The 22,320-nt window shown below is 37.6% G+C and overlaps 1 protein-coding gene across 25 annotated transcripts in view; it reads left to right on the top strand.

Moving 5' to 3' along the window:
- Positions 1 to 22,320, top strand: part of LOC126764476 (FERM domain-containing protein 8) — a 459,702-nt gene that overhangs the window by 12,630 nt on the left and 424,752 nt on the right. Inside the window, exon 1 of one of the 25 annotated variants that reach the window (XM_050482184.1) lies at positions 5,617 to 5,643. The exons of the other annotated variants lie outside the window; for them this stretch is intronic. The gene's annotated coding sequence lies outside the window, so the exon portion shown is untranslated. Of the gene's footprint in view, positions 1 to 5,616; positions 5,644 to 22,320 lie in introns of those variants that run through there. 25 annotated transcript variants of the gene reach the window in all.

Below are 22,320 nucleotides of genomic sequence, written 5' to 3'. Positions count from 1 at the left end.
GAATTGGTTTGTTAATGTAACGGTTGTAAGTTTGCCTGACCCCGCCCTCTAATAAGTTTACTACTAAAGCTATTATAAGAATTCCTAAAGACAAGCTACTAAAGCTATTATAAGAATTCCTAACGACAATGTGAAAATTAATGAAATCGGTTGATAACCCTGTTCACTCCCCATATAACGGTGCCGACCGACCGATTTCGACAAAATTTAGTACGTGAAATTTTTCTCATATTCCTATATCATGTGCGAAAATGGGAGAAATCGGACTACAACCGGACCTACTTCCAATATAACACAACTTTAAATTGCACTTAATTCTTTCACTTTCTTTTTCTTTTTAATTGGCGTAGACACCACTTACGCGATTATAGCCGAGGTAACAACAGCGCGCCAGTCGTTTCTTCTTTTCGCTACTTTGCGCCAATTGCATATTCCAAGCGAAACTAGGTCCTTCTTCACCTGGTCTTTCCAACGGAGTGGAGGTCTTCCTCTTCCTCTGCTTCCCCCGGCGGGTACTGCGTCGAATACTTTCAGAGCTGGAGTGTTTTCGTCCATTCCGACAACATGACCTAGCCGGCGTAGCCGCTGTATTCTAATTCGCTGAACTATGTTAATATCGTCATATATCTCATACAGCTCATCGTTCCGTCGAATGTTGTTCAGTCAGTATTGGTGGTGTTTATGCTGGTTCCCAAATATACGAAACTATCTACAATTTCAAAAAAATCACTGTCAACAGTGACGTGAGTACCAAGTCGCGAGTGCGACGACTGTTTGTTTGATGACGGAAAATATTTCGTCTTGCTCCCGTTCACTGCCAGGCCCAACTGCTATGCTTCCTAATCCAGTTTGGAAAAAGCAGAACTAACGGCGCGGGTGTTGAGGCCGATAATATCAATATCATCGGCATACGCCACCAGCTGTACACTCTTATAGAAGATAGTACCTTCTCTATTTAGTTCTGCAGGTCGAACTATTTTCTCCAGAAGCAGGTTGAAGAAGTCGCACGATAGGGAGTCGCCTTGTCTGAAACCTCGTTTGGTATCGAACGGCTTGGAGAGGTCCTTCCCGATCCTGACGGAGCTTTTGGTGTTGGTCAACGTCAGTTTACACAGCCGTAATAGTTTTGCGGGGATACCAAATTCAGACATCGCGGCATAAGGGCAGCTCCTTTTCGTGCTGTCGAAAGCAGCTTTGAAATCGACGAAGAGATGGTGTGTGTCGATTCTCCTTTCACGGGTCTTTTCCAAAATTTGGCGTATGGTGAATATCTGGTCGGTTGTTGATTTTCTAGGTCTAAGGCCACACTGATAAGGTCCAATCAGTTTGTTGACGGTGGGCTTTAATCTTTCACACAATACGCTCGATAGAACCTTATATGCGTGTGGGGTCTCCTTTTTTATGGATTGGGCATAGCACACTTAAATTCCAATCGTTGGGTATGCTTTCGTCCGACCATAGTTTGCAAAGAAGCTGATGCATGCTCCTTATCAGTTCTTTGCCGCCATGTTGAATAGCTCGGCCGGTAATCCATCGGCTCCCGTTGCTTTTTTGTCTACAGCGGGTAATTGCTATTCGAACTTCTTCATGGTCGGGCAAAGGAACGTCTGCTCCATCGTCATCGATTGGGGAAACGGGTTCACCTTCGTTCACTGCCATTCAGCAGGCTGGGGAAGTGTTCCCTCCATAATATGCTCTGGGCATCGGTCACTAGATCACCTTTGATTCTTTCGCTTTACTGTATATCAAGAAGTCATCAATATAACGGGTTGGGGCGTAACACGAATAATGCCTAGAGTGTGCCACCTTATAACTAAAAATTGTCCAAATATAACAAAAAATACATCAAGCTATCTGGCTGTCTCCGGATCGAAAAGCCATTAACCAGATCGATCATGTTGTGATAGTTCGAAAACACGTCTCCAGTGTTCTAGATGTGCGTACGTTCCGAAGTCCTTATATTGAGTCGGACCACTATCTTGTTGCAGCCAAGATTTGCACCCGCCTCTGTGCAGCAAACAACGCACGTCAACAAACACAAGGATGGTTCGACGTTGAGAAGCTGCAATAACAACAGACAGGCAACGAAAAAATACGGCGGCTTGCAGAAGGTTTCAAGACTGAAGCATACTCTTGTAGAACGCCCAAAAGTGATCTAGTCACCAATGCCCAGAGTATACTTAAATTATGGAGCAATTACCCGCCTGAAGAACAACAAAGCGGCGGGGCCGATGGATGGACCGAGCTGTTCAAACACGGCGGCAAAGAACCGATAAAGAGCATGCATCAGCTTGTTTGTAAAATATGGTCCGACGAATGCATGACCGGCGATTGGAATTTAAGTGTGCTCTGCCCAATCAACAAAAAGGCACCCCACAATCTGCGCCAACTACCGTGGGATAAGCCTCCTTAACATCGCGTTTAAGGTTCTATCGAGCGTATTGTGTAAAAGAGTAAAGCCCACTGTCAACAAACTGATTGGAGTGTGGCTTTAGACCTGGCAAATCAACAACCGACCAGATATTCACCTTGCGCCAAATTTTGGAAAAGACCCGTGAAAGGAGAATCGACACACACCACCTCTTCGTCGATTTCAAAGCTGCTTTCGACAGCACGAGAAGGAGCTGCCCTCATCGAGACCAACGGGTCTGTTTTTAAATGTTATTTAAATAAATTTAAGGTGTAGCAAACGACTTGCGCTTCCAGGTAGCTTCTTAGAATTTTATTGTCTATATAATTGAGAAAACAAAAAATTCAAGGATATCGTATCGAAAAGGACGAAACAAGGATATTATAATATTACACCTTAGTCGAGACCAATGGTGCTTGGCTAGAATAAATATGAAAATGTATGAACTTTGTTATGTTTCTAGCACTCATATAAACATACTCTCATGCATAAATATGTTCATTCGGGTCTATAGCGAGCTCTTTGCGCTCGACTTGTTCGTGCAGGAAAGGAAAACAGTCAAAAGAAGAGTGTGTTTACAAACAAAACCAGGATTTTGTGTGTTTATTTTTGCTACAGTATTCTTCTTCTCTCTCTCTAATGAATAGTTGAACGCACAACATACTATTACTGTGAAAATACGCATATTTCGCGCTAGTTCTCATCTTGTTTTTTATTATGATGAAGTGGAATATGTGTACTCGTGTAATACACGATTACGTTCTAGAAACATCAGTGCAGATGTTGATCGCTTAACATCAGCATTGGTAAATGACATTCAAAATAAAATTAATGATGTTGTGCGTGAAGAAGTGGATCCTTTCGAAAGCGATGACGATGATAGAGATGTCGATTATGTGCCATTTGAAGATGCATCGGATATTGAATTGAAATCGAAATCGAGCCGAATGAAATATTAGATAGTCGATGGTGTAGAAGAAGAAGAGCGTGAAACTCCAGCTGCTACTGAAACTTCTTACTTGCAGAAAATCTAACCTCAAAAGCTAATGTTTGGGTGGATTTCACTAGCACCGAACTTTATGCATTTATTGGCATTCTTATTGCTTCTGGTGTAACGCACAATAATATGCAGTTTACACCACTTTTGTGGCAAACAGATGTTCTTCCCATCTTTCGAGCGGCGATGCCACTCAATCGATTCAAGTTATTGACGCGATATATCCGTTTCGATGATGGCCGCACACGTTCATTCCGACTACAATCTGATAAGGCTGCCGCAATTCGCGATATATGGAATTATTTAAATGAAAACCCCGCCAGAAACTATGAGCCGCATGAAAATGTAACGATTGATGAGCAATTGTTTCCGTATCGTGGCAAGACAAAGTTTACGCAATTCATACCATCAAAAAAAGCCAAAGTATATTGTACATAGGAAAAAAGGATGGCGGAGAGCGTGAAGTGAACCAAGAAGAAAATGTATTGCTCAAACTTGTGAAACGGTACGAAAACACCGGTAGAACAATAGTAACTTTTTCACAACACTGACAGGAGCCAAACGTTTGGCTGCCACTGGACTTGATTTGGTCGGTACTATTCGCGCCAATAAGAAGTGTTTGCCCGAAGAATTGAAAAAAAAATCCCTCTCGTCCGTTGCTTTCTTCTCTTTTCGGGATTCACGATAATCTCGTTTCGATTTATAGCTATGTTCCGAAAAAGAACAAGGCAGTCAATTTGATTTGAACCCTACACTACACAAAGGATTGTAAAGGTGAAGCCAAAAAACCGGAAGCAATTTTATTTTATAATTCAAAAAAGGCCGGCGTTGACTGCATTAATCAGAAGGACGAAACGATGGACATTTGCCTTTTTTTTGCAACTTGTTGGATGTGATGGGGTTGGCTTTTTGTAGTTTGCAAAGAAATCGACCATCTAGATAAAAAGGATGCACGACGCACTTTTCTTTAAAATTTATCGAGAACATTAGCAACGCCCAATATCGAAAATCGTATGAACAATCCCAATGTCATCAAACATCTACGTAGGTTGCTATATATATTTCTGGCCTAATAATGTAAATAGTCATATTTATCAACGAAAATGTTTTATTTTTTATTTTTTATTTTTTTTATTATAATTTTTTTGTCGATTGCTGTTTTGCTTCGGGCTCATACGCATAGATCCATGATTCGTCACCTGTGACGATCTTATAAACGTCTTTTGAAGCACCGCGATCGTATTTTTTCAGCATTTCTTTACACCAATCCACACGAGCCTTTTTTGAGCGATTGTCAAATTGTGCGGGATCCAACGAGAACAAACCTTTTTCACGGCCAGGTGCTCTTGCAATATCGAATGTATGCTGGTGGGGAAATGCATAGGCATGCCTCTATCTGAAGGTATGTTACATGACGGTTTTGCATTATCAGTTCACGTACGGCATCGATGTTTTCTGGCACAACGGCTGTTGACGGAATTCGTTTTTGAGCGAGTGTCGGCCACGATTGAATTCGTTGTAGCAGTTTTTCACAGTGCTATAGGATGGTGCTTCATAGCCATACAAAGATTTTAGTTCATCGATGCACTCTTGTCGTTGATAATCCGCGTCGAAAGTTGTGAAAAATGATCGCACGAAAATGTTCACGAGTTAATTGGCCGAGATGAATTTTTTAATTCCCTGTAAATAAAACAATTCACGATTAAATGACAAAACGTTCTGAGTGATGTTATGCTAAAAAATGTCAAACTTTCCAATGGAAATGTCAGATTGCACCTGGCAACACATAGTGTTGCCTAGGCCAGAAGTATATATAGCAGCCCTCGTATCTTGGCGTTTGGCTTTTGAATCATTTTTCGGTCGTTCACTCAACATCCCAACATGATTTGTAGCTTCAACATCAAAAGGTGCTGACACACTCAAAGGAAGGAGAGATTGCAGACTTTGTTTGTAAGAAAGCGATAAATTGCGTCGTAAAACTCGATTTTCTGTTCTAAATGTTCAAAACCAGTTTGCCAACAGCATTCGAAAATTGATAACATATGTTTTTTTTTGTATTCCTCAGGACCCATCATCATAAAATCAATTGAAAAATCGCTCAAAAATGATTCATATGCTCCTAAATAAATCAAAAAATGAACGAAAAGGAATGCGTTGTATTTCATTTTTAAAGCTGCATACGAGTTTCATTTTTCTTTTTCAGGTAGTTCAGAGTATGCCTAAACCAAATCGAGAGGTAAGAAATTTCAAAAATGTATCTATGTTGTACATATATGAGCGTAAATACAACACGTATTTCCATGCAAATGTATGTAAACACATAGGGGCCTAGCCAAGCACCGTTGGTCTAGACTAAGCTCCGTCAGGATCGGGAAGGACATCTTCGAACCGTTCGATACCAAACGAGATTTTACACAAGGCGACTCCCTATCGTGCGACTTCTTCAATCTGCTGCTGGAGAAAATAATTCGAGCTGCAGAACTTAATCGAGCAGGTACAATCTTTTATAAGAGTGTACAGCTGCTGGCGTATGCGGCTACGTTGGCTAGCTCATGTCCGAATGGACGAAAACACTCCAGCTCTGAAAGTATTCGACGCAGTACCCGCCGGTGGAAGCAGAAAAAGAGGAAGTCCAGACTCCGTTGGAAGCACCAAGTGGAGAAGGACCTGGCTTTGCTCGAATTATTCAATTGGCGCCACGTAGCGAAAGAAGACGCCGGTAAAAAATAAGATGTTGAGCTGAGTCGATTTAGCCATGTCCGTCTGTTTGTCTGTATATATACGAAATAGTCCCTCAGTTTTTAAGATATCGTTTTGAAATTTTGTAAACGGCATTTTCCCTTCAAGAAGCTCATTTGTCGGAACTGCTGATATCTGACCACTATAACATATAGCTGCCATACAAACTGAACGATCGGAATCAAGTTCTTGTATGGAAAACTTTCACATTTGACAATGTCTCTTCACAAAAGTTGGCAGAAGTTATGTTTTAAGATAATAATGTAATATACGAAGATATTGTTCAGATCGGCTTATTATAGTATATAGTTACCACACAAACCGAACGATCGGAATTAAGCGCTTGTATGGAAAACTTTCTCATTTGACGTGGTATTTTTACGAAATTTTACATGGATTACTGCTTAAGGTAATATCCGAAAAAAAGTGTTCAGATCGGATTACTATAGCATATAGCTTCCATACAAGCTGGATACATAGTTACTAAAAGAAATGTGAAGGGTATATTAGCTTCGATGCAGACGAAGTTAACGTTTTTTCTTGTTTCAATTAGTTTCTGCTGAGACACAATCAAAAAATTACATCGCATTGCCCATGATGCAACGGGCAACTGACAACTTTATTAGGTAGATACTGAACAGCTCATTTAGCATTTAAGCTGCCATTAAACATTTAAAAAAGTGAAAGGTTGCCAGAGCGAACAGACGTGTTTATTTTTGCTCCGTGTTCTTAATTATATTTTCTATTTATGCCGTGTGTCTGCGGCCATAGAGTTGATTGTGCTCAACCCAAGATCAGCTGCCAAAAATGCAATAAATTCTTTCATATGTAAATTTATCACAGGCTGATGTGGATTTTTTGCTTAAATCCAAAAATATGGTTTATTGCAGAGTGTTAACGGTAGTTCGGAGAAATTCAATACGTTCGCCGCCTGCGTCGCCAACAGTGCTCAATGCTCAGTTTTCTCTTATTGTAAACTCTCAACAACAAAGTTCTGAGCACTCAAGAAAGGAAGAACCTTTGCCGGAGCCTAATGATTTTAGTAAAGTAAATGTGTTGCTTAATTCTCTGATTCTAGAAGTTATCTCATTGAGAAGTGAACACTCGAAGGCGCTCACGTTAATACAACAACTGTGTTATATTGGATATTCCAAGCGAGCCAGGTCCTTCTCCACTTGGTCCTTCCAACGGAGTGGAGGTCTTCCTTTTCCTCTGCTTCCCCCGGCGGGTACTGCGTCGAATACTTTCAGAGCTGGAGTGTTTTTGTCCATCCGGATACCATGACGTAGCCAGCGTAGCCGCTGTCTCGAACAGCTCATCGTTCCATCGAATGCGGTATTCGCCGTGGCCAATGCGCAAAGGACCATACATTTTTGGAAGCTGAATTTACCGACCGTAGTGCCAAAGATACCTTCTTTGCCCACCCTGGCGTTAAAGTCGCCAAGCACGATTTTGACATCGTGGCGGGGGCAGCTCTCATAGGCGCGCTCCAACCGCTCTTAGATGGCATCTTTGGTCACATCGTCCTTCTCTTCCGTTGGGGCGTGGGCGCAAATCAACGATATGTTGAGGAACCTCGGCGATGGTCGTCATCAAAAAGGGGGTCTCTCATCCGAGGCTGATTGCTAATTTTCATTGGGGGTGTTTTTTTTACGTGACGGGTCTCAAACTCAGCGCACAACCCTATGCAGGGGATGTTTCGCTTTCTCACTTTAGTTCGCCTTCAAACGGATATTATTAGGCTACCCAGGCGATCAGAGAACTTTCCTCACTTGCGTGAACTTCTACACATGACTCCATCCGCATGTAGGGGTTTCACATAGTCTCATAAAGTTATAAGTTAGAACGATCCGAAAACATAGCGTTCAGAGTGCTATTTGCGTAAACTTATTTTAGTATGCAATCCAACAATAAATTTTTTACACTAGCATAAAAATTTATGATTTTGTGATTGTACAATGCTTTGTGACACGTTGTGAGTGCCCCAATTATATCTTTCGTTTTTAAAAATGTTAATGTTGACAGACAACATCTTTAATGTTATAAATTAATTAAGAAAGATACTAATATCAATGATCTTAAGAGGGTAAACTTTAAGTTAGGTACACCCCCATATTTTTTTAATTCCGTTTATACTTCTTTAGTATGGCCTTCTGGCATTAAGTTGCGCCCCTTTAAGTTTTTTCCAAAGAGAAGGGAAAACAGCGCTGCGGACTTGTTGATGCGCCTATTATTCACAACTTTACTCATCCGTGTTCTACACCTTCCCCTAATGGCTCTTGTCTTAAGGTGTAGTATCAAAATTTAACGGGTATTAGGTCTAAATCAAATATCGGGTGATTTTTTAAGAGCTTGATAACTTTTTTAAAAAAAAACGCATAAAATTTGCAAAATCTCATCGGTTCTTTATTTGAAACGTTAGATTGGTTCATGACATTTACTTTTTGAAGATAATTTCATTTAAATGTTGACCGCGGCTGCGTCTTAGGTGGTCCATTCGGAAAGTCCAATTTTGGGCAACTTTTTCGAGCATTTCGGCCGGAATAGCCCGAATTTCTTCGGAAATGTTGTCTTCCAAAGCTGGAATAGTTGCTGGCTTATTTCTGTAGACTTTAGACTTGACGTAGCCCCACAAAAAATAGTCTAAAGGCGTTAAATCGCATGATCTTGGTGGCCAACTTACGGGTCCATTTCTTGAGATGAATTGTTCTCCGAAGTTTTCCCTCAAAATGGCCATAGAATCGCGAGCTGTGTGGCATGTAGCGCCATCTTGTTGAAACCACATGTCAACCAAGTTCAGTTCTTCCATTTTTGGCAACAAAAAGTTTGTTAGCATCGAACGATAGCGATCGCCATTCACCGTAACGTTGCGTCCAACAGCATCTTTGAAAAAATACGGTCCAATGATTCCACCAGCGTACAAACCACACCAAACAGTGCATTTTTCGGGATGCATGGGCAGTTCTTGAACGGCTTCTGGTTGCTCTTCACCCCAAATGCGGCAATTTTGCTTATTTACGTAGCCATTCAACCAGAAATGAGCCTCATCGCTGAACAAAATTTGTCGATAAAATATTCCGGCCGAAATGCTCGAAAAAGTTGCCCAAAATTGGACTTTCCGAATGGACCACCTAAGACGCAGCCGCGGTCAACATTTAAATGAAATTATCTTCAAAAAGTAAATGTCATGAACCAATCTAACGTTTCAAATAAAGAACCGATGAGATTTTGCAAATTTTATGCGTTTTTTTTTAAAAAAAAGTTATCAAGCTCTTAAAAAATCACCCGATATTATTCGCAATTATTCTTCACAGTTGGATTTTGATTTTATCGTTATTGTTGAGACCTGGCTTAATTCTAGTTAATATGACAGTGAATATTTCGATTCAAATTTCTATTATGTGTTCCGTAAGGATAGACATCACGTAAAAACTTACTGTCTTAAAGGGTGTGGTGTCCACTTGGCAGTTCATCGCAAATTCCGCCCTCATTTAATAATGATTGATAATGATGATTCTATTCTTGACCAACTATGTATTTGTATCAATGACGCCCTGTTCATTGTAGTTTCATACATGCCTCCTAATAGTCCTCTGGAGTTGTATAATATGTATGCAAATAATATTTCCTCGCTGGTATTAAATAAAGTGAAACATAATAATATTTGTGTTCTGGGTGACTTTAATCTAAGCAATATTGTTTGGTCTGGTTGTTCCTATAGCCTTGCCCTTATTCTATCAAATTTTTCGTCTTCTCATGAGGTATTTCTCATTGTTAGCCTGCTTAGTCTCAACTTGATTCAACTCATATTCAAATATTCGACCTTCGTCAGCGATAATATAAAATTTATGTTCCTTGATATATAGTATTCTCTTCAATCACTCCAACTGCTATTCATAATGCTCCGTTAGCGTATGAGGTGGATACCTACCTTTTCGCTCCTGTCAAACCTATTGACGAGCTTGCAACAATCTGCTCATTGAGATTAAGTGGGATGATTTACTTTCTGGTCCAGATACTGCTAATAATTTTTCCATTTTTAAGAAATCAATTCAAAAATTTTGCCGTTACATTATGCCGGTTAAACATATACATACAACCGCATAAGCTGCTGTGGTATACTAAGGATCTCAAGCGCTTTAAAAATCTTAGAAATAAATACTACATAAAATTCTCTTCAACTAAATCTCATGATTTCTTTATCCAATTTCGGCACTACACAAAACTGTTTAATGATTTGGATAACTTTCCCTATAAAAGGTTTATTAAAAGCATGGAGTCTAACATTAAGTCGCAGCCTAAGTATTTTTGGATCTTTGTAAAATCTAGAAAAGCGTGGTCGGCCATTCCTTTTGATTACGCTTTCCAACTTGTTTGCTGAATTATTCAAATCAAATTATGTACACGATGAGCCTGGAACGACTTCCACTTTTTCGGCTATTAATTTTCCATCCATAAATTTTGGCACACTGTGTCTTTCGCAGAATGATATTGCCAAAGATATTTGTGATATTAACCCTTCTTTTAAATTGGATCTGGATGGGCTGCCGCCTGTACTTATAAAAAATTGTCTTGCCTTAGTATACACCTATCCTTAAAGGTGGTAGAAAGGATTTAGTCTCCAATTACAGGCCTATTTCTAAACTTTTTACAGTTTCGAAAATTTTTTAGTGTTCTGTTAAGAATAAATGATTTCTTGCGGAAAAATCAATATTTAACGTTAATCAGCATTGGTTTGTTTCTGTTCGCTCCACGGTGTAAAATTTAGCGGTTTTAGCGATCATTGCATGTCTGCCTTCTGCGCTGGATTTCAAGTAGATTGTGTTTACACAGCGTTCTCTAAAGCCTTTGATAAAGTTTCACACAATATTCTAATTGAAAAATTATCATCTTTAGGCTTTCACTCTATCTTTTTGCAGTGGATTAAGTCATATTTGCACAATAGACGATGTGTTGTTATTGTCGATTGGGTGTCATCCGATTCATTCACTGCGTCTTCGGGTGCCACATTTGACATTTCCTGTTGTTTATTTTTATACTCTCGCAACAATGTTGCTAAGGAGAGTATTATAGTTTTGTTCACATAACGGTTGTTTGTAAGTCCTAAAACTAAAAGAGTCAGATATAGGGTTATATATACCAAAGTGATCAGGGTGACGAGTAGAGTCGAAATCCGGATGTCCGTCTGTCCGTCCGTCTGTCCGTCCGTCCGTCCGTCTGTCCGTCCGTCCGTGCAAGCTGTAACTTGAGTAAAAATTGAGATATCGTCATGAAACTTGGTACACGTATTCCTTGGCTCCATAAGAAGGTTAAGTTCGAAGATGGGCAAAATCGGCCAACTGCCACGCCCACAAAATGGCGGAAACCGAAAACCTATAAAGTGTCATAACTAAGCCATAAATAAAGATATTAAAGTGAAATTTGGCACAAAAGATCGCATTAGGGAGGGGCATATTTGGACGTAATATTTTTGGAAAAGTGGGCGTGGCCCCGCCCCCTACTAAGTTTTTTGTACGTATCTCGGAAACTACTATAGCTATGCCAACCAAACTCTACAGAGTCGTTTTCTTCAGGCATTTCCATATACAGTTCAAAAATGGAAGAAATCGAATATTAACCACGCCCACCTCCCATACAAAGGTTATGTTGAAAATCACTAAAAGTGCGTTAACGGACTAACAAAAAACGACAGAAACACTAAATTTTACGGAAGAAATGGCAGAAGAAAGCTGCACCCAGGCTTTTTTTTAAATTGAAAATGGGCGTGGCCTCGCCCACTTATGGACCAAAAACCATATCTCAGGAACTACTCGACCGATTTCACTGAAATTCGGTATATAATATTTTCTTAACACCCTGATGACATGTACGAAATATAGGTGTAATCGGTTCACAACCACGCCTTCTTCCAATATAACGCTATTTTGAATTCCATCTGATGCCTTCTCTGTATAATATATACATTAGGAACCAATGATGATAGCGGAATAAAACTTTACACAAATACGGTATTTGAAAAATATGTAAATAACGGATAATGAAATCTCGATTATCACTTTATCATGCGAGAGTATAAAATGTTCGGTGACACCCGAACTTAGCCCTTCCTTACTTGTTTGCTAACGTTTTGCTATACGCAATGACTTAAAAATTTTCGCAATAATAAAGAACTGTGAAGATGTAATTAAACTTCAATATGATATTGATAGTTTTTATGAGTGGTGCCTGAAATCGAAGTTTTTCTAAACCTAGGTAAATGTTCACAAATCTCGTATGGGAGGGGACAAAGCATCTTACCTTCCAGTTACAATATTTCAAATTGCGTTCTAAAATGCGTAACAGAAATCAAAGATCTTGGAGTAATCTTTGACAATACATTTTCATTCATTAATCACTTCTAAAACATTTTCTGTGCTTGGCTTTGTCGGAATGCTTCCAATTTTTTTAAAATTATTATATACCTCTTTTGTTCGGTCAATCTTATAGTATGCTGTGTTCATTTGAAGAAGATATTGCCTATCATCAATTAATAGGATTGAACGCATTCAAAAGATTTTTCCTAAAGTGAATTTCGTTGCGCTAATTGATACGTCAAGGAGTTAAAATCATCGCGACTGTGGCGTTCAAAAAGTACAACTGACAATGAACATGGTCGTTTATATGCTTCAAAATCCATCTCCTCAACTATATCAAAACTGTTAGATATTGACCGAGAAGTAGTTGCATATACATAAAAATACAGTATGCCTAAAATTACCATTGGATCTCTGCACAATCGTCGAATCACAAAATACTCTCATCAACAGTATAAGTACATATGTATTTCCCGATGTACACACAAAACCGAATTCGAAAATTAGCAGTTCTTTAGGCGAGGGACCAGACGTATATCCCGTGATATAAATATTTCGTAAATATTTATTTTTTGCTTAAGTTATTGAAGGATGCAATTTAGAGCATGATAAAGTTGTTAAACTATTTTCTCATAAACTACTGGATGTTCTTGCTATATTATAGATAACGGTCCAATGGTTTAAATAAAAATATTTTACATAATTTTTTTTATACAATTGAAATTCTTCATATGTTCTTCACACTAATACAACTAAAAAGTACGTTACACAACGCGGATAATTTTCATGTTTTTGTTCATTCATGCGATCACAAAGATATTGAATTTTGAATTCTGGTCGATCATTGAATCGTTCAAAATAATGGAATTGCCGTGAGTTTTTTATTGCTTTTGTTTTATTCAGACACTTTTGAAATTTCTTTTTATGAGCATCATGATCTAGTTAACACGAAACCGAAATCTATGGTCTCAAAAGCCTTTTTCTGTCCATTCAAATAGCCTTTGAGCACTCCGTAAGTGGTTCCCTTTTTCACTTTTCTAGACCCGAATTTTTATACTCTTGCAACCAGTTGCTACAGAGTATTATACAGTTTTGTTCACCTAACGGTTGTACGTATCACCTACAAACTAATCGAGATAGATATAGGGTATGGGCGTAATCGGACCACTGCCACGCCCCAAAATCGCCATTAACCGAAAACATATAAAGTGACATAACAGCACTAAATTAAGATATGAAACTGTAATTTGGTACAGGAGATCGCAGTAGCAAGAAGTACTTGTGGAAACATTTTTTTAAAAAATTGAACATGGCTCCGCCCTCGAAACAACTTAATGTACATATCTCTTAAACCACTTAAGCTACAATAACCAAATTTGCTAAGTACAAATTTTATAAGAACTTCTGTCGACAGTGTGAAAATCGATGAAATCGGAAGATAACGGTACTGTTCAAAACTGCTAAAAGCGCAATAAATCCATAACTAATTACCCCATAGATATTACATTTTACCTCCGAGATGGTGTGAGAATTGGATGATGGGCGTAACAACGCCCACTTTTTGGTTAATCCCATACCTCAATACCCCACCAAACCAATTTGGTCCTATGTTACAATGTAAAATTAGGCAAAATCGGACTGCAATTACGCCTACTTCTATATAATACAATCAAAATTCGTTTTGATTATTTCACTTTCCAGTACACAAATTAAGAAGTAAATAATATAGCGGAATAAAACTTTGCAGTAATACTTCCCTTAAAGTAGGGCACCTTTTGACCAAAAATTGTCGAAATCAAACCAAAACTTTTCAAGACCCTAGATACCGAATAAGTGGACCCAAATATCTATAGCTGACTTTTGTCCGAAAATATCGGTTAATGTGTGAGATATATAATTGAAATTCAGGGATAATACTTCTCTCACAATGGTACGTCTGTGTTCCAAAAATTGCTCGAATCAGACCAATACTTTACTAATCTTCTATATACCTAATATAAAGATTTTCGAACTTCCAATTGACTTTATCGTGGATATATCAGCCAATATTTGAGCTATCTCAATAAAATTGGGAAATCGTGTTTTAATCATGATAATCTGTGTATTTGTGTGCCAAAAATGGATAAATTTGAGCGAAAGCTTGACCTAGCCCCCTTGTAACCATTGCCAGAATTTTCGAACATCCGGCTGGCAAGTTGCAAAAGTATAAAATGTTCGGTTCAACACAAACTTAGCCCTTCCTTACTTATTTTTCATATATATGTACATACATAATAATTGACAATAATTTAATTAACAAGTAATCTAATTACAGCTATTGATTATTTTCCCGTATCAATTCATGCCTTTCTTGAGGCAAAGATGTCGGAAACTTACGTAGCGCCACTGAGCATCAATGAATGTGCCGCACATTTTAAGAGCGGAAGGGGGGACAAAAAATTAAATATCTTTGGAATGGCATGAACGAACCTACATTTTTTTGCAGATTATTAAAGGTGAACATGTTTTGCGTTGCGTAACATACTTTTAAGATTTTTTTTTAGCGTGAAGAACAAGTAAAAAGTTTCAATTGTTAAAAAAAAAATTACGTAAATTATTATTATTTATGCAAGTGGATCGTGAAAAAATATCTATACATAGCACCGACATTTTTCTCTGACTTCACAAAATTTCATCTATTTATCTCAAGTAGTTTATGTGAAAATAATTTTTCACTTTTATCATCCTCTAAATTTCTACATTCAGTAACATTAACAAAAAATATAATTTTGACGAAATACTTATATCACGAGGTACAGATAGTGACAACAACTTGTGCTTTACAGCAGTTTACAGTCCCCCAAGACATCAAATAAAATTCCATAGCTATCTAGAACTGATCAATAGCCATAAAAACCGATTTATAATGGGTGGTGAGTACAATGCGAAACATACTTACTGGAGCTCAAGGCTTATAACCACAAAGGGCAGAGAATTATTGAAAGCTGTTTAATTGACTGGGTGCAGTATCATATCTACTGGAACACCAACTTATTGGCCAACAGGTCCACTTAAAACACCAAATCTTATTGATTTTTTCATTACAAAACATATCTACTCAAATTATATGTGCATTGAAAGCGGTTTGGATATGACCTTTGACCATTCACCAGTATATTTTACACTACACGAAAGTGTTGTTTTTAAGGAACCTCCACTGACTGGGAACACTTTAAGCAAATGATATCCAATGTTAATTGTCACATAATAATAAGTTGTAATTCCGAGCTAGATAACGAAATCAGGAATTTGACAAATACAATTCAATATGCAGCCTGGAGTAGTACACCAATTAAAGGAAACGTCACAGCAAGTCATAAGCATACCAAAGGAATTAAAGAAATGGTAGCATAAAAACGCCGATTACGCCGAAAGTGGCAACAAACAAGATCTCCGTCTGACAAAAGTTGTCTTAAGGGGGTACTCTCATGTGAACGCCTACAGTTTACCACTTTTTAGGAAAATTTTTTTATGCGACAACAAAATTCAATCATTTTAATTTTTTAATATATTTTTATTTGTATTTTGAAATGTACAAAAACATTTTTTTTCTTTTTTTACATTTTTAATATATTTTTTTTTAAATCAAAGTAGTCCCCAACCAAAAAAAGTAGTTCACTGTTCATGGTGATAGCGGCTGTTCATGTTGTCTGAAATAAAAAAAATCTAATGGATTATTACTTAGTAGTTCTGCGGCTATCGTCCCTACCAAGAATTATCAATTTCATTAAAAAAAAATTCCGAACTTCAAAAAAAAGTCACGAAAATATTGTTTTTTTTTCGTTAAAAATCGTTTAAAAAATGAAAATATTTTCGAAAATAAACAATTCTGGTAGGGACGATAACTATAAATGAGTAGAAGAACATATGTAAATTCTAAAGCAATCGGTTGAATACTTTCAGAAAATGATGATTCGAGAAAAATGCGTTTAGAAACGTAGAAGCTGCAGACTTGTCATGGCGCCTGGTAGACAGTCGCTTACGACACGTCGGCGACTATGAGCTGTAACTTATCAAATACTATGAATTTCGGTCTGAATTTTTTCATAGCATGTTTTCAATAGGTTTTATTGTCAAAATATAAAAAAAAATAAAATCGATTTTTCGAAGCGATTAAATGAGAATACCCCTTTAACAAATTTTGTAAAAAACTTTCCAATAAGATAAAGTTATTTAAAAATATAACTCTCAGCTATTATCGGAAAAGTTTATCTAACGACCATAGGAATAATTATTTACTTTGGAAGTGTACAAACAATTTTTCTCTACCCGTAACTCAGCATCATCCAATCAGAAAAGCAGAACAGACATGGCCCAAGGGCGATATAGAGAAAGCAAATGTTTTTTCGGCATATCTTGGAGGTGTCTTCAAACCATATGACACATCCAATGCAGCAGAAATGGAACCTCATACTTACGAGAATTATACCGAAATTCCTCTAATAACTAACGATGACGTATGTGCAGAAATAAAAAACTGAAGTCTAAAAAATCGCCTGGGTTTGACCTTATTACCAGTAAAATACTAAAAAAGCTTCCTCACAACGTTACATGTAAAATTACTGCTATAATGAATGCTACTATAAATCTTCAATACGTATCTATTTATTGGAAAACTGCAGAGGTGATTATGTTCAATAAACCTGGTAAGCCAGCGCATGAAATTCGTATCGGCCCATATCTCTCCTGCCAATACTCTCAAAACTTTTGGAAAAACTGCTTGCTGTGCGTATTAACAACATAATTGAAGAGACGAAGCTGATACCGGCGCATCAGTTTGGCTTTCGAAAAAATCAATCCACTATTGACCAAGTAGTACATAGAATAACTCGAGATATTGAAAATGCCTTTGAAGAAAAAAAGTTTCCTCGGCCGTTTTCCTCGACGTGTCTAAAGCCTTTGATAAAGTTTGCCATGGCGGGCTGCTAAACAAAATAAAAATGTTTTTACCAAAATAATATTACAATATTTTAAAATCATATCTTTCGGACCGTTTTTTTCGAATTAAAAATGAATATATGTATGTACTATGACCCTGGACACAAAACTTAGATGAAGTACACATGTCAAAAAGAAAAAAAAACGAATTAGAAATAAAATTCAGAAACATGTATTGGCTATTGGGTAGAATCTCTGCATCATCCACATATAACAAAATTCTAGTCTACAAGCAGGTGTTCAGACCAGTTTGGACTTATGGGATACAGCTTTGGGGCTGCTTAAGCCCTAGCATTGTTGCACAAATCCAGCGATTTCAAAACAAAGTTTTAAGATGCACCGTCAATGCGCCTTGGTATGTTCGCAGTCACGATCTTGAACGCGATCTCGGAATTGACTCAGTTGCTGCATCAATCAACAAATGTGCATAGTCTCATATGGAAAGACTTTCTGACCATGTGAACACTGAAGCGAGGGCTCTTGTCACTCGAAGTAAATGGAAAGAAAGGCTTAAGCGCAAAAAACCGTATCACCTTATACAGTAACCAGATTCTCTGCAATTTATACACTGAGTACCATTAATTATTTTGTATTATACAGTAAGCAAAACAAATTGTTCGTTAGTTTATTTTATGCTAACTAGTTACAATGGAATTGAAATAAAAAAAATAAAAAACGGGGTATGCGTCTGGGCCCTCAGCTAATGAACCTCTAATTTCTAAAATCGGTGATTTTGCGAAATTTTCATGGACCACTTGACGTGGTTTGACCAAGGGGCTTAATTGTTTGTTATTGAGTTTGTGAATTTAATGGATATATCGAGCATGCCACCACACCGATAAGTTCGGGTGCAAACGGGCAAGGTTAGTCATATATAGTAAAGTCAGTCGGTTGTTCGAAAATCCTGATATTAGTTATATAGGGGCTAGGCGAAATTTTCACTAAAATTTATTTACTATTTTGGGCACAAGATACACTGTTATGAGTAAAACACGCTGTCTCAGTGATACCTGACATATTGGCCGAATATGCGGTACAAAATCACCGGAAGTTCGAAAATCACAATATTAAATTTATGGGGTCTAAGGGAAGTATTGGTCCGCCATAAGGTGGCGTTTATTGCCGCTATATTAATTGCTTCTTGATTGTGTACTGGAAACTGAACGAATCAAGTGGAATTTAAAATTGTGCTGTATGGGATGTTTCTTCTATTTTCACAATGTGACACAAGAATGTAAGAGCAATGCCCCGTACTAAATTTTGTAGAAAACGGTTGGTAGCGTCCCGAGATATGGGATTTCATCAAAAAGTGTAAAAAGTTATATGTTTTCAGTTAATGGCGACTTTTGGGCGTGGAGATGGTCCGAGTATGCCCATCTACGAACTCGAAACTTGGTTTTGTACTAAGGAACCCACATACCAAGTTTCATCGAGACGGCCGGACGGTCAAACAGACAGACAGTCAACCGGATTTCAACTTTTCTCGTCAACTTGATCATTGATATATGTACATATATGTATACATATAACCCTATATCTATCTCGTCGACTTTTAAGTGATACACCGTTGGATGAACAAAACTATAATGCTCTGTAGCAACTTTTAGCAATTTTTACTTTTAATTTAATATTTAAGGCAAAAAATAATTTGCATTGGGATTCCAGTTTAAATCTTCCCCCTTACACTTACCGTTTAAAACTTATAAACTAGTCGCTCGTAAACTTATGAAGTCGGTTTGTAGCCCATCTTTCTTATCTGATATTAATTTTAACGTTCCCGATCGCTCCACGAGGCAATTTAGAACCTTACTTTTAAAATTTTCTACAACAAATTTTGAGTTAAACGAACCATTCCGCCGTATATGTCATGATTTCAATTCTCATTGCAGCACATTTGATCTAACACACTCACTCTTTACCATTAAAAAAATTATTTTATCTACTCTTAAAAGTAACACTTAAAAATAATAAACTTTAATCTAATTCTTAATTTTGGCTGTTGAAATTTTTGTTTCTGAGCAGCATAAGATCGCAATGCTTAAAACTCTCTTGCCTTTTATGACTCGGCTAATTCCGTTCGTTCGCGGATTGCGCCCCTCGCGTCGGTTGGGCGGGAGGAGGGAAATCGTTTGGGATTATAATTCAGAATTTGGTGCAAATGGTCTTGCATCTTTGCAATTGCAAATTAGCGAGCAAAGTGAATAGCGATGCACCTGCAAATTAGCAACAATAAAACGCCATTGTATTTTTTACTACACTGGTTTGCAATTTATCAACTGTCAAAAATAAAAACATTGTAAACAATAAAAAGTGGAGCGAAAAAGCAGTCTAGAATATACTGGATTTCTTGCACGAAGCTCCAGAAGTAAAAGTGAAATTTGTGCTATGTGTCGCATAAAAATATTTCTTACCTTCAATGTCCATAATTTATTTGGCAGCTTCATCAAATAAAGCGTCAGTTAATTTTTTCCTAAAACTTTTTTTCGGCATATTTTCCAATTTGTGCGAAAATTTTGTTTACAAACAATGGTTTTCTTCACCGATCAGCTGTGAATTAATGGTCTTTGCAAGGGTTGCACAGAAATCACAAAAAAGACGTTCACTGTTGATGGTAAATATTTGCAATTGCATAATTTTGCAAACTCAGATGTACAAGATTCTAAATTGCCTTAATGAAAAACATTAAGGGATCTTTTGAAGGAAAGTTCCAAAGCGAAAATTTATTGCTATCCCTATGATTCTTACAGATGTGCGTAGAATGACTAACTGGCCAACCGCTGTCAGATTAGATTAGATTTGGCTAGATAATGTTTTCCTACCAAACCATCCAGTTTGTTTCTATTTGTTCAAGACATACTGACCAAAAATTTTTACAGACCAATGCGATGAAAGATTAATCTTTTTGAGTGAAGCAAATTTAGGTATTGTAAAAAAATGGATAAAAATAAATTTCGTGTGCTGATAAATATTGTGTTTTGAAGGTCAAAAATACAGTTGAGGCTAAAACTTTGCTTGGTCACGGGTTTCCGCCCCAGAAAAATCAACCATCAAGGATGGGTATGTGAAATGTGCATCGAAGGCAGTGAACACAGTGGAAAAGGTTGTTACCGATGAAAAGGTCAAAATAGTTTTGGCTAACCGTAAGCACACTTTTGACCAAAAACAACAAAAAGTTGATGATTCGTGGTAGTGTTTCTAGATGCTCAACCGTAATAACCCCGAGTTTTTGCGCTGACATGTGACAATGCGTGAAAGCTGCCTCCATTACTTCACTCCGAATCCCAATCAACTTTCATCTAAGTGAAATGCAAGCGATGAACCCTCTCCAAAGCATGGAAAAACTCAACACTCGGCTGGCCAGGCTATGATGTCTGTATTTTGGGATGCTCATGGAGTAATTTTTATTGACTACCTTGAAAAAGGAAAAGCCATCAACAACGACTATTACATAGCGTTATTGGACCATTTGAAGGATGAAATTGTCTTAAAACGACCACAAAAGTAAGGGCTGTTTCAGCAAGACGACACAGTGAAAACCGTGGCAAAAACCTTCGCTTCGAATTGTTTCCGGATCTGGCGTTTCTCCAGATTTAGCCCCAGCGACGACTTTCTTGCAATAATGTTCGCTGGGAAAAAACTATCATCCAAGCATAAAACCCCCGCATGCTTTTAGTATTAGTTATTTTTAAAAACATGTCCTTAAAAATGTTTCCTAAAAGGTTTGTCAGGTCAGCTAATATTTATATTAAAGTCAAGCAAATTAACTATTTATAATGAGATATTTAACTTAATGAGATATTTGATATTTACACAACTAAAGCGCTAAAGGTTATATATGGGTAAACATAAACCTGACGTCCCGCAATTTCTATACTGAGGATGAGATATTATGCCTCAGGTCTAGCCGAATTTTACTTATATTCCGCGCGTCATTATTTTTAAGGAAAACTGTCAATTAATTTCATTAATTTATTTAATTTCATATTGACCAACGTTAAACTCTTATTACTTTTATCATCTTGGGCTTGGAGTCTGCTAGACTAACAGAAATCATTATCAATTGTAAAGCAGCTAGAGGTACTTTTTTCAATAAACTTTTTTTGACAGATCACGCATTAGTAGTTAGTTCGAAAAAATTAGCGCCTAAACAAGGTTTACAAATCGTTCAACTTTATTACGAAAATGCGCGTTCTGTTAAGAATGTGTGCTGAATAGTACTGAGCGAACTATTCGCAAAACCATCACCCATCTTAAGACCTGGCTTTCATTATTGGATAATATTCGACTGAAAAGTTCCAAGAAGACCCGACGTTATCGAGCCACATTTTGTTAAGCGATGAGGCCCATTTGTGGTTCAATGTGTATGTAAACAAGCACAATTGCCGCATTTGAGACGAAGAGACCTTAAAGAGATTCAAGAGCAGCCATTTCATACAGAAAAAGAAACGGTTTGGTGTGGTTTGTGACTATTTGATGCTTAAAATTGAAGCTCGAGATCTCAGCTACATTTGGTTTCAAACAGATGGCGCCACATCACATCAATCAATAAATTTATTGAGAGACACTTCGGTGAGCAGATAACTTTTGGGGCCGACCGGTTGGCCACTAAGATCATGTGATATCACACCGTTAGGTTTTTCCGGTGGAGATCTAAAGTCCATGCGGACAATCCCGCTTCGATTCAGGCCTTGAAGCAAAACATCGCGCGTGTCATTCGCTCGTTACCAGTCGAAACGATAATGTTCTTTAGAAGGATAATAAGCATTCTGGCACAATTCTGATTTCTTTGTCGCCGCGATTTGAAGGTACTGTTGGAAAGAGGACAGCCTCCTGATTAAAAAATA

Source organism: Bactrocera neohumeralis, unplaced genomic scaffold (genome assembly GCF_024586455.1).
Source record: "Bactrocera neohumeralis isolate Rockhampton unplaced genomic scaffold, APGP_CSIRO_Bneo_wtdbg2-racon-allhic-juicebox.fasta_v2 cluster09, whole genome shotgun sequence".
Classification (NCBI taxonomy): domain Eukaryota; kingdom Metazoa; phylum Arthropoda; class Insecta; order Diptera; family Tephritidae; genus Bactrocera; species Bactrocera neohumeralis.
The sequence above is the reverse complement of the archived record's forward strand: the minus strand, read 5'-3'. Positions and strand labels throughout refer to the sequence as shown.